Genomic DNA, 17,244 nt, shown 5'->3' on the forward strand with positions numbered 1-17,244 from the left:
GGGGTGCGCCAAGAGGCCGGCGTGTGCACTGACAGTGCTGGGCTAGGTGAGGGGCATCAGACTAGGACACGGGGAGGTTCACGTCCTCTCCCTTCCTTTGGGGAGACTTTGGATAATACGACCCACTCTGCACTGCGGCTCGGTGATTAGGTGATTGACAGGCGCTAGTTTGTGGTGGTTTCTGTCAGGGCTATTGTGTCAGTGCTGAGTCCCAGTTTCTTTTCAACAGAAGACATATTGCCAGGCCTGGTGCCACCCTCACCATCTTTTCCTGCATTTGAATTCCTTGTTGCTGCCACTTTGTTACTCTCTCTCGAGAAGGGTGCCCTCTCTGCTGACCCTCTCCCCAGCATCGCCTCTTTCTCCAGGGTTGAATACCTCCGACAACATTTCCAAAATGCTTGAGACGTTGTCTTGCCAGCCTCATATCTAAGGGGAATTGGGGGTGCACTTCTTCCAAGATGCGTTTGTTTGCTCTTCTGGCCGTCCGTGTCATGTTTACTTTCTTCACCAACATGCTAATGCCACATTCATTGTAAGTGTGCATTCAAATTAAACATGGCTGAACAATTAGACTAGTAAACCACAGATAATCTCAAAGGCAAAAGTATTATATGAAAGGGAGTTATTTAAAATTAAGAGAGGATACCAAGTCATATTTTGAGACATTTGTATTCTAATCATTATCATTTATTTTATAATCACAATAGTAGACAATTAAATTGTCGACCAGCCCTCTGCCATGCAGTTGATTCTGACTTACAGTGACTCTTCGGGTAGAGTTAGAAGTCCCTTTTGGTTTCTGAGACTTTAAATCTTTACAGGAGTAGCCAGCTTTATCTTCCTCCCATGGAGTGACCAGTAGGTTTGAATCGCTGACACTGTAGTGAGCAGCTCAAAGCATAACCCACTGGAGTCCAGGGATTGATAAACCACCCTGAAGGGATAATTCAAACCTGTCAGCTGCTGTCACCTTCGATTCAAGAGTGTGACCACCCCAGCTTTCCTGTCTGCATCCAGGCCATTTCCTTTCTTAAAAAAAAAAAAAAAAAAGATAAATAATTTTATTGGGGGCTCTTACAGTTCTTATAATTATCCATATATCAATTGTACCAAACACATTTGTACATATATTGCCATCATCATTTCCAAACTATTTTCTTTCTACTTGATGCCTTGGTATCAGCTCCTCTTTATCTTTCTTAATTCAATGGTTTCAGCATTAGTGTAGTGTTAAACAAAATTCTTATATTCATAAAATCAAACTTAATGCCCTGTAGGGACAATCTATTCGAGAAGTACTTTTATGGCCATTGGTTAAACTTTTAATTTTTCCCTTATCCTCATGCTGCAAAATTATCTTCTCATGATGCAAAAATAAGGCTGGTGGGGATTCTTACATACATGTAACTGTCAAAAGTATCATTATAAAACATAATGATTTCAACAAAACCCAGTATATTAAAAATTAATAGCTTGCTATATACAATGGTAGCCAAAAAGTTTATCTACATAATCACAGGAACTTCAGTAAACAATAATATCACACAGCTATTGTTTCTTAATGTATCCTGCATGTAGGTCTGTACATTTCTGAAGGTGAATTTTCAATGTCTCTAAGCCTTCCTTGAAGGATTCTAGAGAGTTCATTTTACACAGTGTCAACACAGCAGTTTGGCTGTCCTTGGTGACTCAGATGGTGGTCCTTTCAAAAGCTCTGAAATTTGGAAACAGGAATTCTGCAGGGGCAACAACAGGATTGCAGGGTGCCTGGAGTGAGGTTTCCCAGTGAAATGTTCCTAGGACAGCAATCGCTACGTTCAAAGAAGGAGCAACTACCCTGTCATGTTGGGGGCAAGGGATCCTCAATGTTACTTTCCTGGATTATATCTCTTAATTGAAGTTTTGAATTTTCTTAAAATGCCTAAAAAAAACACCATTGGCCATCTCCTGTCTTTTGAGAAAACCTGTCAAGATTACCCGCTACAAATCCCCCCAGTAGAGTCTCGGGACTGGCCTCAACTGGCCTGACATCACCTCAGAAGCCCCTGTTTTCATTGTACCTCTTTCTCTTCTTCTTCTTTTTTTTTAAAACACTCTAATGAGAGAACTTGTCTGCAGCCATTCGATGACTCCAGATATGATCTAGTAATGGATTAAAGATAAGGTAGATTTTGGTATTTTTATATTCATACAGTTAAATGACAGGTTAATCACTCCTATGAATATCTATAACTCAGACTCCATTCTCGGTGGCCTGTATTCTGTGTGCATATGGACAGTGTGGAATAACCTATGTATGGATGCCTGGAGTCCGAGCAGCAATAGTGCTTTTCACCTTCTCTTGCATGTGAACATGGATGAGACTATGCCTATACATATACATATGTATCTAGATATACATATCTACATATATGTATACATATATACACACATATATGTATCTAACAAAATATTATCTAATGTTTAAAGTTTTATTTTTCAGAGGGTGAAAAATTATACCCACAAAGCTGTCTGCTATAGAAATTCATAGACACAGTAGTGCCACTTGGGATCCCTGGGGGTGCAGTGGCGGTTATGAACCTGGCCGCTGACCATACAGTTTGCAGTTGGAGACCCCGAGCTGCTCCATGGGCAAATGATGAGACTTCCCACTCCCGTGAAGTCTCAGAACCCCACTGACTGGGTTGCTAGGAGCTAGCATTGAATCCATGGCTGTGAGTTTCATTTTTGGGGGGTTATGCTGCTTTAACAGAAAATCACAAGTGAGTGCCTTTAACAAATAGATTTCAGAGACTGGAAGTCTAAATTCAGGGTGCCAGCACTAGGGGTATGTGTTCTTTCTCGATTCATGCTGGGGAAAGACCCCGGTTTTCTTTCCCAAGGACACATGAAGCTCTCCTGGCATGTCCTTTGTAGCTCTTCTTGTGTTTCCAGTTGCTATCTGTACCAGTGTACATCCTTCTGTCTAGCCGGATTTGTAAGGAAGAATTGGGATCATGATAGTTGGGGGGGGGGGGCAGGGAGGGAGAGATTGTAAATCTTTAGAGGAATATACAGCCTCCTATTCCTCTGGTAGAGTACCTGGTAGATTTGAACTGCTAACTCTGGTTAAAAAGTGAGCATTTTAAGCACAGCACCAGCAAAGCACCTTAGCATAGTGTACACACCTAAAATTGAACATAAAACACACTTCATATTCATAGTCACAAGTGTGTAAAAACAACCATATGGGAATAAAGTATAGAAATAGCTTACGGTTAATAGTTGACTAAATATGGTCCAAAACTGAATCCACTGCTAGTGAATCAATCCTGACTCATAGTGACAGGATAAGACCTAGGTAGAGCTATTCCTTAGGGTTGCTGAAACTCTAGCTTTTTGTAAGAACCAATAGCCAGCTTCATCTTTATTCAGCGGAACAGCTCGGGGGCTGAGCTGGCAACCTAGCCTTTAGCAACCCAATGTGTAACAGTTCCTTCCATGTTTTTGTGTGCATTTCTCTAAACTCATAGGCTCGCTTATTTTAGGAGTAGTTATCATTGTGATTTAGTTCTTGGCGACCTATTTTCTGGCACTGTTACCTTACCTACCGGATGATAGTAATTTATGAAGCAAAAGAATGATGTTAAAATGTCTTTTAAAAACTTGAAATTATCGAGTATTTAATGATCCAACAAGAATAAAAAGATTACCCATCAATGGAAAAAAAAAGCCCTGTATTTCAAATATGGAAGCTTGAGGTGTTAATTATATGGAGAGAAGCACTCTCCTAAGGAATACTGAACTATATAAAGTAATGAAAATATAAATACAATTTAAATATCAAAAGTTAATCATATTATAATGCCAGTCATAGCCATGAGAAAACATTTGAGAATTCTAGGAGAGAGAAAAATTAAAAGCTATTCCTACAGGGAGTTTTTGGCTTTTTTTGGTTTGTTTAGGTTTACTTTATATCATTTGGTTTTTAAATTTGATTGAAGTTAAGAGAATCTCTTGTTTGGAAACCTTTATTTTGAAATGTATTTTGTAGCTTACAATCCTTTGGAAAAATTGAAATTGACACCATTCACCATCCTCTCTTTAAAGTTGCCTCCATTTGTGATAAGTTGAACGTGCGTTCAGCTTGGGCAGTTCTGTCATGCCCAACCTATAGGGTCACTGTGAGTTGCTATGGTGGCAGTGAGCTCTGGATGAATCTGTCTCTTTCTTTTTGTTGTGACCATTAATATAATGATTCACTGCGGAGGTTTATATCAGCCCTTATTTCCTTGTCTTTCTATAAAATCAACCTGACTGCAGTTACCTGGGTACCCCTTTTTTCTTTTTTAATAAGGAAGATTCTGAGTTTCCTGTATCATAGACTGGGGTTCAAGGGAGAAGGACCTACAAAAATGCTGTGCACACAAGATGCAGAAAATGCCAGCTGCGGCCCTCATGTCTTAAAGCAATTAGCAAGAAAGAGTCCAAATACAGCAAAAAGAAAGCCAGTAAGCAAATCAAGAACCATTCTGCATGGACAAAGCAATCCCCGAGTCCTACTTCCACTACCTAAGAGATGGAATAGGCAGGCTCAGGGAATTTCTACTTACGCTCATGCTAATTTGTTTTTCAGTGATTGGCACACACACAGTTAATTTTATGCATTCACTTTTCCTCCGTGCATTTAATTAATACTTTTTAATAAATTATCTTTGTGGTATAGTGGGCTATGCATTGGGCTATGAACTTCAAGGTTGGTAGTTCAAACTCATCAGTTGCCCCATTGGAGAAAGATGGGACTTTCTACTCCTGTGAAGAGACAGTCTCAGAGACCCAGAAGGGCAGCTCTACCCTGTCCTGCAGGGCCCTGTGAGTTGCAATAAACTTGATGGCAGTGAGTTTTACATGTTTGCCAGGTGGTATGAGTTGATTTGGCATCACTAACTACTAGCTAAGTAGGCAGCTTAATCCCGCCAGCGTCCCCCAGCAGGAAGATGAGGCTACGTGCCCCTGTAAAGATGTATCATCTCAGACTCTGTACATAGAGTTCTTATGAGTCAGAATCAACTTGACGATAGCAGGCTGTTTTTCTTTTCATTTGGTTTGTATGTTTATGAAATATTCTCTGGAAGGGCACTTGGGAGCAATCTGGATGATTGGAAAGGGTCCAAAGTTTGAATTCACGTGTCTGGCTACTACTCCAAGCTCTGCAGATAGCTAAGTCAGTGAGACTCGATTGCTCAGAGAATTTCAGTGTGCTATCTCTTAGAAAGAAAGAAAAAAAATATATATATATATGATATTTATCACTATCATGATAAATATATATATATATTTATCATGATAGTTTCAGGTCATTTATTGAGAGCTTACCATATGCCAGGTAATGTGACAACAATGGAGAGCAATGTGTCCGGGAGGAGATGCCAGTGAACAGCTTTCGTTACTTCAGTGCATGAATCCGATGGTATGCACTTCTATATATTTAAACCAAAATAACATTGCCATCAGGTCTGCTCAGACTCTTGGTGAACCTGTGTGTGTCAGAGTGGATCTGTGCCCACAGGGTGTTCAATGGCTGATTTTCCAGAAGGAAACCACTTGGCTCTTTCTTTCTTTCCTTTTTTATTAAAATGAATAATACTTTGGGAATTATTTCTTCTGAGATGCTTCTCAAGAGTAGTATGCACTTAATCCAGTCCCAGAGAGATGGAGGTAAATCGTGGAGTGTGAAACCATAAAATTCCTGCCCAGTGGTGCATGAGTCAAGTCTAAAGGATCTGTAGTAATTAACCTGAAAGGGCACGAAGGAGTGTTTCTCATGCACAAAAACATCATTTTATAGAAACTTGCATAACATGATCTCTTCTGGGTGCAGGTGTGTGTGAGAGATCATGCTAAATGACTCTGCTGATGTAGATCCTAGAGAGCGTTGTAGGTCTTTGAAGGGCTTGGGCCTTACCTGAAGGCATTTCAAATCTGATGGCTAATGAAGTAAACTTGTGAATGGCTCTGTTTGATTTGTGTTTATAAAGATGCTTCTGACTGCAAGGTGGAGATGGGATTAAAGAATGGGGAGAGATGCACCAGGAATCCAGTGTTTCCTAAAGTCCTTGGTACCACACCTTTCCCAGCTGGAATATCCTAAGGGGCTTTATCCTGGATTATGTGCAATAGCTTTTAATTGCCAGAGGGGTTTAGGAACCTATGTATGTGATGAACCACATGGCAGGGATAGATTTAACTGCCCTTTTCCTGTTCATATTGGTTTAGTTGATTAATAAAACCAAGACTTTTCATAATTCTTATTGTGAAATCTTGGTCCCTTAATTCACATACATAGCCATCGGTACGATTAATAAATGCCTAGTAACTGATGCTGCTATCATATATTCTAACCATCCACAAAACAATTCTACAACATATAGAAATTCTCTCATTTATTTTGACACTCTACTCTGTGTTAGCACACTCTTCACTTAATTTAAATGACAAACTTTTCGACACACTTCTTGAAAAACTAGAAGCAGATTTTTTTTCCAACTGGTAAATTGTACTATTAATAACGAAGCATTATTAGGGCCCAGCAATGTACAGCTGTTCACTATATCGTCTCCTATGAATTCCTCCAAATGTATGTGCTCTTTGCACGTTACCAAATTGAAAGCAGCTAAGCCCACTGAACAGCTGCTAATCCTAACAGTTCTAGTTTGAACCTTTCTGGGAACATGCAAGGTACGATGCTGTAGAATTCCTTATCCTACACTGACATCTGGTGGGCAAACAGAACAATGAAGCAACACGGCGCGCGTTCTTAACCTGTCTGCACATAAATACATACAGAACAAGTTAAAGATGTATTCTGGCCCACAACCCAGGAATCTAAAACTAGACAATGAGGAATCTGCTTCCAGCAGACTTTTAGGTTAGTGTTATTTGTGCATTGGTGTCATACAGCGAAAGCCCTGCTGATCGTTTGGGGGCATGTGTTCTCCTTTATTTCAAATAATTAATACAAATTTCACGGTGAATATAGATGGAATTGATTATCATACTCTAATTTGTCTAGATGTGTGATGGAAAGTATGACTTGGTTATTTATTTGCTTATATATTAGTCATACTTTAACATTTGGAAACCAAACAAGCTCTTTTTTGTCATCTGTGTTTAAAACGTTTAACTCTTTAGCCTGACTTTCGCTGAGAACATTTTGTCTTAGTAGACTTTACTTATCGTGTGCCTTCTCATTTGCTTCCCATGCTACCATGCTGGACATGTCCGTGGTAGCCACCGAAGTGTTCCGGGACTTAATCCGACACAGGGAGACGTGGTGACGTGAACGCACACACTGTCATCTGTACATACACACAGCGAACCGCTGCCCCTGCTCAACTAAACTAAACTAATTTGTATGTATCTCCAATCAAACTTCTTAAAGTACCCCCCAAATGTATTCTCCAGTAGAGTAGTCCAGAAATGTAACTGTCGCCCCTTGAGTCTCAGAGCTTACTCTTCCAATCATTTGATAGCCTGTGTTTTTTCCGATTACATACATGAGTGAGCCACAGATCTGCAGGGAGATGGTTGCACACACATGCACACACGTCAATAAACTGATCACAAAGCAAGCTGTGAGCCTGACTGCATCCCGCCTGTCTGCAAGTGTAACTGAGACCAGTACTTGTCCGGGCTGCCCACCCACGGTAGACGTGTGTGCGGGTGGACAGTGTGGCGATTTGTCGTGGCTTCTGACTCGTGGCAACTCCGTGTGTGCAGTCTAGAGCTGTGCTCCCTAGAAGTGTCAAGGCCGTGACCCTCCAGGAAGAAACTGCTCTCTGCCTGTTCTCCGGGAGGTGCCTGTGAGTGGGTTTGATTCAGCCACCTAGCCGTTTTCGCCACCTAGTGGACAATTAGATTGCATTTAAAACTCAAGACTGCGCAGTCAATTCCAACTCCTACCCTGGTTCCCTGAAAATAAGACAGTGTCTTATATTAATTTTTGCTCCCAAAGAGGCGCTAGGTCTTATTTTCAGAGGATGCCTTATTTTTCCATGAAGAAGAATACGCTACACATTTATTGTTTATTGTTTTATTAAGAGACCTCGCACTTCCTGTCTGCTCCGGCTACACTGCAGCCAACAGTGAGCTGCGCTGTGGCGCCTGCCGCTACGCCAGAGTTACGGTTGCTTGAAGGGGGGAATGGGGGGGCCTTACTTTCAGGGGAGGCCTTATTTTCAGGGGTGCCTTGTATTTCAGCGAGAGGCAAAACTGTAAGTAGGTCTTATTTTCGGAGGATGTCTTACTTTCGGGGAAACACAGTAGTTATGGGTGGAATTGCCCCTGTGGGCCCTGGGAAACTAACTCTTTCCAGGCGTTGAAAGCCTTGTCTTTCTCCCACGGGACTGCATAGTGTCAGCCCAGAGGAGCAACGTCGTCTCAATCCTCACATGTGACCCTTCCTCCCTACCTCTGCTTATCTGGAAAATGAGAGTAAAGATATCACTCCTGGGGATTGTGCTAATCATATCTTCTACAGGACTGCTGAATGGTTTTGGACAGCCCACCTTTAGTCAAGTGCGTCATTTGTGCCACCTACGGACCTTTGCAGCACATGGTCCAAATTCATTGCCGCTGAGTTGAGTAGCACTGCCTGTGGGGGTTTCATCATAAAGACAGCCTCCACTCTTTCCTGTGGAGAGGCTGGTGAGTGTGAACAGCCACCTGCTGGCTGGCCGTCCCATGTGTAACCCGCTACCTCATCAGAGCTCCTGCCGGCCCACGTAGGCTCTCACAACTGCTAGTTATTTTCATTTCTCCTAACCTGCTTGGAGAGGGGTAGCTGAAGGTCTTCCCTGTAAACTCGCTGTTTAAAACGTTCCCGAGCAAAGCTGTAGGGAAAAATGGAGGGCTGAAGACTGAATGCTTGTGAGCAGCTATAGATGCGATCATGCTACCTGCTCCCCCCAGGCCATACCCACCATAGTGCCCACCAGACTTCAAAGACTGTCTGATGACGGCATGGAGCAAGCAGAGAGACGGCTCCTTCTGTAGGAAGAGGAGAAATCCCAAGCAGAGACCAAAGTCACACTTAGGGAAAAGATGATTCTCACCGTGAGGACTCCTAACTTGTGTTAATGTAAGCTTCTCCACATGGTATTAGTAGAGGATTCTCTTGCGGGTCCAGCTTCTGATGACGAGATAACTACTTTGCTTGTTCTTGTTATTAGTTACCTTCGTGTTCATTCCAAATCAGGGCAACACCTTGCTCTATGGAACCAAGATGCTGCCAGGTCCTGCCACATCCTCATGCTGAGTTGAGAATCGGACTGTTCTGTTGTGAGCCACAGCGTGTTCTTAGCTGATTTTTGGAAGTAGAGTGCTGGTCTTTTTAACTACTTGGCCTTTTCCTTAGTGGGTTTTACTCTGGAAGCTCCATCTGCACCTGGTCAGCATCATCACAACACAGGAACCTTCGCTGACACACAGGTGGTGGCTGTGGACGAGGTGCACCTGAAAGAAGGGGGCTGTCTCACTGCATTACCATTGCTCCAGAGAGCTGCCTTAGATTCCACTAACTGTAAGGTGGATTCTGGGCTGGGGTCTCTGGAGATTGTTCAGATTATCCCAGGAAAGAAGGGGAGCAACTAGCAGAAAGAAATAGGCATAAAGGTAAGGTGACCAGACGTCCCGCTTTGGCGGGACAGTCCCGATTTTGAACAATTTGTCCCGTGTCCTGTGGCGTTTTTTAAAACTCCCGAATTTTGGAAAGAATGCACAAGCTAGAGTATACAGTTTTCAGCTACTGTGTGGCTATTTCGCCAGGATATGAGTTTTATCAATGGTGTCCCACTTTACCAATGTTAAGATCTGGTCACCTTACATAGGGTAACAGTTACCCCCCGCCCCTGCCCCCAATGTGTTCTCCCCAAATGCTATTTTTTCAGTACAATTAGCAAAAAGCTGTGGTGCTTGTTAAAAAGGAGAAAGAAAATGTTGTGAAAAGACACACTGATGAATCCTATATTTGATGGATTTTTCAGCTTTTCAATCTTGTCTGTTCTCTTCAAAATGCTGAAGGTTGAAATGCCCTGAAGTCTTCCCCGGTTTCTGGGTTGAGGTGGGACCATTTAGTAAATGGATTTGAGCAGGTGCAAGTCTGAGGGACTTCCTAGTACCTGAAGGCCCCAGGGAACGAGGACCCCACACACAATTGCCCTTGAGTCTGCAGCACTCAGTCAACAAATACAGAAAGTGACTTCAAGAAAGATCGTTCGAGACAGTAAGTATATAAACCTTTCCATTTCAAAGACATTGCCAAAGAAAGATTTCAAACACGGAAACCAAACCCCCAAACCCACGGCCAAGGAGTTCATTTCTCTCATATAACCCCCTCCAGGGTTTTCGTGACTGGAATCTTTCGGGGAGCAAGCAGACTATTGGTTCTCCTGAGGAGCCGTGAGTGGCTTTGAATCACCAACATTTCAGTTAACAGATTAACAGCTAACCCACAGGTTGGTTAGGGTTCCTTTTAAGAGGCGCTTAAGGGATATTATTGCCTCATGAATCCTCAGTCCCCTAAAAATCTTAAACATAATTATGTGATCGCAGTGAAAGGCATTCTTGTTCTGCACCCAAGTAGAGTGATGCTTGAGCAAGGATGGTGGGCTTTAACAGGGTTAACAGAAACTGCTCGGTGGCCGCCCCCTTCCAGGGATGCCCAGGGCAAGGGCTGTGCCGGCCACTCCTTAGATAAGCCCCTATATGTGTTCTTACTCTCTTTCCAGAGAGCTTTAAATGTAAAAACAAACAAATAAATAAAACTTGTCCTCTCAAATTCTTAAAGTAAAACTTAAAGCACCTTAATCCGCCCCCTGTTGTGAGTCAGCACCATGTTTATTACAGCTTTGGTTACCAGTCCCAAACTGCAGGTGCAGCTACCAGGTGCTGCCAACCATCACAGATACAGGGTGAGACTCAGCATTCAGTTTATTGACCGATCCGTAAAAACCATGGGATCTTTCAAAGACTGCGTTGCTCTCTCCCATAAAGTTGGGGCTTTTATACGACATTCTCGATGTCAGAACATGGTATTACTACATTATTTTCTCAGAGTTTCATAGCCTTCCCATCTGGGAGTACAATCTACACTTCCTTGTTGTCAGAACATTTGCGTTGTTACACTGCTTTGTTAGGGTTTCATGGCCATCCCATCTGGAAGTACCATCTATATTTCACTGAGTCACAAAATTTTCTACATCCTGGGACCCTCCTGTCCCCCTGCCCCTTCAGACAGTGTTAATGTGCATGAGGGAACCATCTGTCCAAGGCCACCTTCGGTAATATATGAAAGCGCATGCCTTTCCGGTTTTCTTCATGGCTCATTCCTGTATCCTAAGTTTGAGTTCATAGCACAATAATACAGCACCAAACCCCTCAGTCTATGTGTTACAGAACCACATTTACATGGGAAAGTTAGTTGAGGCAGTAATGATTATGTAATAATAATGAGTAATGGGTTTTAAACATAGTATCTACACCATTTTCGTAGATTTATTTAAAAAAGCTTATTTAGGAGGAGCTGATACCAAGGTTTCAAATAGAAAACAAATATGATATGTTTAAAAATAAATAAATAAAAATTAAAACTTATATGAAAATATATTTTTCCCAAATGTCTTCTTTCAGTATTTCATTAATGAAACTGGAAAATCCTTATCATAAAACCCATTGCGGTCTCCATTGTTACATATGACGACCATTCAACTCTGAGTAAATTGATTCTGATGTATGGCGTACCACATAGGTATTCCTGTGTGTGCGTCCCCCTCCCACACCCAGCCCCACTGGACTTTGCAGTTTTATATTTTTACAGTCAGACCACAGTAACATAATGTAGTCAGATTAACAGATTTTTTAAAAAAATAAGTTAATCATTTGGTGAAATCTCTATTCAAAAATAGGCATAAACTAGTTTTTTGGCCCAAAACTTTTTTGGCCCCAGACCATTGCCAGTAACTTTTTTTTTTTTCCATCTGTTTCTTTTATTAAGGTCAACAGTCCCATTCTATGGTCTGTTCTTGATTGTCGTTTTCAGTCTAATGTGCCTTTTTTTTGTGCTCGTTCGTGTTGCTGGGTGCTGGTGGGTCAGGGTCCACTGGCACCTTCTCCACGTGACCGGGCAGACCTGGGCCACAGGGTTTGCCGTGGGATGCATCCCCCACGTCTTCCGCTCGCAGGGCTGCTGGGTGAGTTTGCACTGTCAACCAGCTGGTTCACACCAGACCCTTGACCCCTGTACCACCTTTTTGTTTGTTGTTGACTATCTACAATGACACAAAGAGCAGTTGTACACAGGCCAGTTTCATTTTAAAGTAATTGCTAGATAGGAAGAACTAGTCATTCCTGACAGACCACTCTTTATGTTTCTCTATAAAGAATTATTCATTCGAAATCGGCTCTAGCAAGGAAGGGAAGCATGCAGAAATGAGCTGGCGCGGGAGTGGAGAAATCTTTTCTTATTCCTTAGCATCATTCCATGCCTCTGCCCTACTTAATTAAGTTTTACACAATATTGTACAGACAGTAAGGAGTGGCCAGTTTTCACGTCAGGTAATTGCTGCCACTCTAGAGCAAAGCGCTTGAAGAGATAAAGTGCTACCACAAATCCATACCCATTTTTACTAATTTAAACTCATGCAGTACCTGCCTTACACAGGCTGCCATGTGCAGAAGGGAGATAACTGGTGGGGAAGTTAAGCCAGCGGTTCTTACACTGAGTGGGATGTTGGAGAGGGTAGAGGGGTGAGGGAGTGAATGATATGCAGCACCAATTCTCAGTGGCATGAAAACATAACAAAATATAGACAAAATGAAAGCGTTAGCTGTGTTTACTGTAAAAAAACGAGATTAAGAGTTGCATGTTAGCAATTAGTAATAAGCATTTAGGTTAATTGGTATTTACTTAGGCAAGAAAATGAATGAAGCTGTGTTGGTTTAGATGGCAGGTTGATCAAAAGTATCAAACATAATAAAAAAAGTAGCAGATGCCCACTTCTTTATGTTTTAATTAACATCTTTTTGATCTATGCCCTCCCTGAAAGTTCCGTTTTATAGGAGCAATTTTATTTTACATCTTCCTTTTCCTCATGGCAACAGTCGTAATACTGCCGTTTATGATTTATCGTCTTGCGTGATGCTTTTTTTGTTTCTGTATGGCTTCATATTTAAAATGATAGAAATATCCATCATTGCATGTTTGATATGCCATTCCCTAACCCTGTGCCTGCTCCATGGTGGGCCCTCGCAGAATAGGAGTTGAATGAAGGGAGGGATACATAGATAGCAGGTTCGTTAGAATGTTACAAAGTGATGACTGTCAGGTCAGGTTCATAGTTAGGGAGTACGCAAAGCTATTGCTCTTACAATGTTGTTGACCTCTACAATAATCAAGTCATAGCTATTTGACCTCTGTATGTGCCTAGGCTCTTCAGTTCACATGTTACTTCATCCTGTGCCCTGGATCTAGAAGGACTCAAATGAAAGGCATCAAGTCGTTGGACTTAGAGCGCTGTCACTTGGGTGGCCTGGACACCACAAGCACTTCTTGCATGCTATGCCATCCGTTTCCTTAAGCAACGGAATTCTTCTGGTCGGGTCACATGCTTCCTGCCTCTCGTGGACAATCCTCTTTGCTTTGTTTGCTTTCCTGCCGCCTAAATCGGTGTTTTCCGCGCAGTTCTACCATTTGCCCCATCTCTTTCCTGTTAACAGACTTGTTTTCTACAATCTCATGTTTTCCACATTCTGGACATTTCCAGCCTTCCTCCTGAGCTTTCGTTTCCTCCTGCACGGACGCCGTTCCATTTAGATGATTGAGTCTGAGGACATGGGTACTCTCAACCTAAAGTCAGTGTTGTGGTTGTTTCCGACACCTCGTCTGTGCTTCCTCAGCCCTGTATGTGTTCTTTTGTTTCTTAATCATGTTATTGGGGGGCTCATACAACTCTTATCACAATCCATCCATCCATCCATCATGTCAAGCACATTTGTGCATTTGTTGCCATCATCATTCTCAAAACATATGCTTTCTGCTTGAGTCCTTGATATCAGCTCCTCATTTTCCCCCTCCCTCCCCACTCCTCCCTCCCTCCTGAACCCTTGATGATTTATAAATTATTATTATTTTTTCATATCTTACACTGTCCAACATTTCCCTTCACTCACTTTTCTGTTGTCCGTCCCCCAGGGAGGAGATTATATGTAGATCCTTGTAATCTGTTCCCCCTTTCTACCACACCTTCCCTCCACCCTCTAGGTATCATCACTCTCAACACTGGGAAGGGATCATCTGTCCTGGATTCCCTGTGTTCCCAGTTCCTATATATACCAGTGTACATCCTTTGGTGTAGCCGGATTTGTAAGGTAGAATTGGGATCATGATAGTAGGGAGTGGGGTGGAAGCATTTAGGAACTAGAGGAAAGCTGTATGTTTCATCATTGCTACACTGCACCCCGACTGACTGGTCTCCTCCCCGAGACCCTTCTGTAAGGGGATGTCCAGTTGCCTACAGATGAGTCTTCGGTCCCCACTCCACACTCCCCCTCATTCACATGATTTGATTTTTTGTTCTTTGATGTGTTCTTTTAGTTAAAGGACCTGTTTATTTCAAATGTGATCATTCTGTCGACAAAACTGAGACTCCTACCCATTTTCTTCTCTCAAACCTTATGCCCTTAATCTTTGAATCTGACATATTCTGTTTTCCTTACAACTCTTGGCTGGGTTCCCCTTGTTTCATCTGTATGACTGCCAGATTAGACATGCCTTTATTTTGTTCCCACCACGTGACAATAACTCCATAACTGCTTGTTCTGCCGCAACCGGTCATCACTTTCTGACACCTAAATTTCATCATTTCTGCTAGTTCATCTTTTTTACAATGAAAATAATGATTATTTATCAATGAAACTTGTTCGCCTTCAAATAAACTCTAAACTCCTTAGTGGGACATCATATAATTTCAATTGATTCCTACTCCTTCATCTCCTGTGCTCTCTCCCCCTGACTTCCGGTCTACCTTGCTGTAACAGGACTTGGTCGATCTTTAGACGCACAGTGACTATGTCATTCATTTGTTATCCCTTGGGTTTATTCTTCTACTTCACTTCATTCTCTTATTTTTGCCTACTTAATAAATTCATAGTCTTACTTACAGATGTAGCTTATTTTTCTAACTCTCCCCTAATTCCCCCAACCAGTAAACCAGCTTTCCTCTCAATGTTACCATTGTTTCATGTCCACATTATGATTAAATATATTCTGTCTCTTCAAATGAGAGCTGCATGAGGACAGAGTCCAGGTCTCGTTAGTAATTTCACCTCTGCCCTGTTAGTACGCAGACATAAAATAAATATATATTGAATGGATGCATAAATGAATATATTAGCTGTTTTGATGTCAGTGGTTATCTAGTTAATACATCCATACTTTTCTTCTCAGTCTCTGGACCGTTGCAATATGCTCTTCTCCAAAATATAGATTCCATGCCTTCATGAGAACTGTTGTTTTCTTCTTGGTGAGGTTCACCCTTTGCACATCACTGGTCCCTCGTGTAACTCACAGTCTGTGTGACGTCAATCATCATCAAGAGATACACTTAACCACCGAGAGTCCGAGAGAGCACATGGCATCCTCATTCAGCAAGAAGAATATTCTTCAAGCCATGAGACGTTCCTTGTGGAGCAATTAGCATAGTGCACATTCTCCCTGTGAGATACAAACTGTTTCTTCCCTATCTTAATTTGCCTGCTTAAAAATAGACAGAACAAGATAGATGAGTTTACACTCAAGGTGTATATATTTCCCTTGTGTCCAATAAACCAATTTCCTTTTCATATTTAAAGAATATCGATATAATTGGTCTCTCATCAGACATGAATTTTGAGTGTATAACCAGTTTGTGGAAATCACCTAGTAATTTATTAGGCTGATAACAGCGATTCAGTCACACTTTCTTCTGAGAAATATAAATTGACTTTACATTTTGAATGGGTAATGGAACATTCCAAACCTCAGCCATAGAGTGTCACTAATTTCTGGAATGTCACAATGAGAAATCACTCAGACTTGAACAAGAAATTCAGGAGACATGTTTAGCACTAAGGATCCACTCAAATGTGGGACATCATCAGCTCACACAAATGAAAACATGGCAGCTCCAGAGAAATGGGCTCAGGCAGGCTTGAGGTCAGAAGAGGGAGGTCAAGCAAAAGAGAATCAACTCCATTGGTTATGAATGCTACATATGCTATCCAAATTAACCACAAGAGTTCATTACAAAATTTCACTTGGGCACAGAGATTTACAGCCTATTCACAAAATGCGTATAATGTGTGTGGTCCAGAGGCGGTTATACAAATGTCTAGCTTAATCTAAAACATTTGTTAGGAGCCCCGGTAATCAGGCCAGTGCTAAAAACTGATATTAAAGCATTCTTTCTGGGAAACCACTTGTCGAAGTGAAACATTTCTAGTTTCCTGGGGAATTGAGATAAAGGGTTGGTGCCTAAGAGTTTTTCTCCTGAGACATTATTTCTACATCTATTTTCTGAAATGAATATTTTTTAGAACCTTGTTGTACAAAGTTTTTGTGGTAAGACTTCCTCCTTCCACATCCTGACTTGCCTTTGGAGAAACTATCTCTCTCGCTCCACGTGGCTGCTCACCAGATAAAGGTGCTAAAGGCCAGGCATCTGTCTTCAACTTCAGCTCTGATTGTGCGGAACATGATAGAGATGTGGGTTTCATTCAGGTGTTGTACTTTGGGCACAGGCTCAGGAAAATTCCTCTTAGAGGGTTAATACATTGTCTCTCCTATTATTAAATTTCAATATAAATTTCAATATATATATAAATTTCAATTTTTGATAATCCCTTGACTATTCAATTGGTGAGTAATCCCATTTGTTTAATTTCCATGCCCTCCCCCCCCCTTGGTTGTTTACCCTTTGACTATTTGACGATGCAATAAGACAGTTTCAGCAAACACTTAAAAATATAAACTCAATGTTTAGCTGTAGGCCAAATTCACACAGGCAGCAACCTAATTTGCCCTGTGGGCTATTGTTGGCTGACTCTGGTTAAATCGATTCTTCAGGTGCTATTTTCAAATTATTTATAGAACTGTATATGTCATTGACACAGTTGATTTCAATGACACCCCACTCACAATAGACACACCCTACACTCACACACACAGTT

General features: G+C 41.7%; 1 protein-coding gene across 4 annotated transcripts in view; it reads left to right on the top strand.

Moving 5' to 3' along the window:
* Nucleotides 1-17,244, top strand: part of CTNNA2 (catenin alpha 2) — a 1,370,089-nt gene that overhangs the window by 450,686 nt on the left and 902,159 nt on the right. The window contains exon 1 of one of the 4 annotated variants that reach the window (XM_045283855.1): nucleotides 10,245-10,264. The exons of the other annotated variants lie outside the window; for them this stretch is intronic. The gene's annotated coding sequence lies outside the window, so the exon portion shown is untranslated. Of the gene's footprint in view, nucleotides 1-10,244; nucleotides 10,265-17,244 lie in introns of those variants that run through there. 4 annotated transcript variants of the gene reach the window in all.

The sequence above is a fragment of the Echinops telfairi genome, unplaced genomic scaffold (assembly GCF_000313985.2).
Source record: "Echinops telfairi isolate 266 unplaced genomic scaffold, ASM31398v2 ScPeMD7_7467;HRSCAF=8505_1, whole genome shotgun sequence".
Classification (NCBI taxonomy): Eukaryota; Metazoa; Chordata; class Mammalia; order Afrosoricida; family Tenrecidae; genus Echinops; species Echinops telfairi.